Raw genomic sequence first — 2,321 nt, forward strand, 5'->3', positions numbered from 1 at the left:
AAGTCTTCGAACAGCCGGTTGGGAAGTCTTTTATAAGTTTGAACTTCTTCTGCTTCAAAATATTGAATGACAGGCGGTCTAAAATTCAAGCGGTTGAAGACTAGGCGGTTGTAAGTTTAGACGGTTGAACCGGTTTCTGTTATACACAGAAGATTGCAGCTGTTTCCTGAAACAGTTAAGTGTTGTTTTGATTTTGTTGATCATCAAAACTCTTAGGTAATAGTAATTTCTTAACACATTCCATATCGCAAACCCATTTTGACATCTCTACTCAAAATATTGTTTAAAAATGAATTTATATAATCACCCGTAAGTATTTGGTCAATCCATTAATTGAAATATGATAACAAACATTAAAAATTCAAGTCTAATTTGTTTTCTCTATAAAAACTATAAATTTGATACACCTATTGAACTATAAACACAGACAAATTAATATATATTTGTGACATGCTTGTAATTCAAATTAATACAACGTCAATTCATTAAAAATGAATATTTTATCTTATAACTTCATTATTCTCACATCATTTTTTATTTCTTATTTCATATAATCTCTTCATCAATTGTAATTTTTAGAAGGATATCATTAAAATTAATTATATTATATATTTATTTATATGTAAAAAAAATTTCTTATTTATTCATATTATTTGAAATTTTTTTATTTTAGTCATCAATATTTTCCACATTATCATTAATAAAAAATGGTCATTCAAGTTGATTCAGTATATTCTTCTTAGTCATATTTCTCTCTTGTATGTATTTTCAGTTCTATGTACATTTACCTAATTATTTTGTGAAATTTGTTGAAATTATATAATTTGATATGAACTGATCCACTTAAATTTTATCTATCCAAACAAGTCAAGAATTGTGAAATCAATATATTTAAAATTCATCAATCTAAATGCAAAACAATAGCTCAAATCCAAAAGGCGTAAGACAAAAAAACGTTGGAACAAAACACATGAAGGAAACATCTCAATGAATCCTAAATCGGAGTTTAATGATCATAAAAACATACTATGATTCAATCTATACTCGAGGATATTACATCATGATACATCCAATGATTATTATTGTACTGAAAAAAATTATATCCCACATATATATTGCGTCAATAATGATCACTGGATTTGTAATACATGCAAAACCTTTAACATAAGTTTAGAACATAAGAAAAACGTCACATTCCAATAAAAGAGAGCTCACAATTTATCTGTCTTGATTGAACCCATACTCTTATCCTTTGAGTTGTTCATTTTAATTATTTCTGTTTGATGCAAATAATAACGATTTATATTTAATGTAGATAGGAGTATATATTTATTTATTTATTTAAATATATGTTTCTTTTTGCTATAAAATAAAAAAGAGAAAATTGAAAAAATTTTGTTTTAAATTTGAGTTTTAGTCATCAAGCTTAGCTTTTTTAAGTTTTTAGTCCAATTTCATAGGATTGTTAGTGTGACATTGTTATCCAAAAACATTGACGTGATATGAGAAATGCTAATGTAATATTAGACTCCCATGAAATAGGATTTAAAACAAAAAAATAAATAAATTTACGGGATTAAGACACAACTTTGATAAAGTAGATGATAGAAAAAAGGAAAAAAAATACAACTTCATAGAAATTCGCACAAACAAAAAATGTTGAAACGAAATTTATTCATGTAGTGGTAGTCAATTAGTAATTAAATACTGACACTGTAGAATTTTGTGTATGTTTAAATTTTATTTAAAAAATTTAAAATAGTGTAAAATTTAATTTCTATTAATTAAATAATTTAATTTATTATGCATATTAAATGACATTAAAATTAAAGATTATATATATTATTGATGGGAAAACCAGCACGATGTACATGGAACACATTCTTGAGCCTTCATCATAAGGGTAAACGGCGCTTCACAAGCGCAGGAAGAAAATTAATCGAACAGTAGTCGCTCTAGAAAAAAATAGATTTTGATTCAATCTAACTCGAGGATATTACCCTCATGGTAGATCCGATGATTATCATTGTACTAAAAAAAATTTATATTTGTAATGCATGCAAAACCTTTAACATATCATTGACGCAAACACATGACATAAGTAGAAAATCTTATCTTTTGAGTTGTCCATTTTAATTATTTTTGTTTAATGCAAATAATAACGATTTATATTTAATGTAGATAGGTATATATTTATTATTTAAATATATGTTATTTTTCGTTATAAAATAAAAAGATAAAATTTTAAAATTTGTGTTTTAAATTTAAATTTTAGTCATCAAGCTTAGCTTTTTTTTTTTTTTTTTTTTTTTTTTTTTTTT

The sequence above is a fragment of the Primulina huaijiensis genome, chromosome 16, assembly GCF_012295235.1.
Source record: "Primulina huaijiensis isolate GDHJ02 chromosome 16, ASM1229523v2, whole genome shotgun sequence".
Taxonomy (NCBI): domain Eukaryota; kingdom Viridiplantae; phylum Streptophyta; class Magnoliopsida; order Lamiales; family Gesneriaceae; genus Primulina; species Primulina huaijiensis.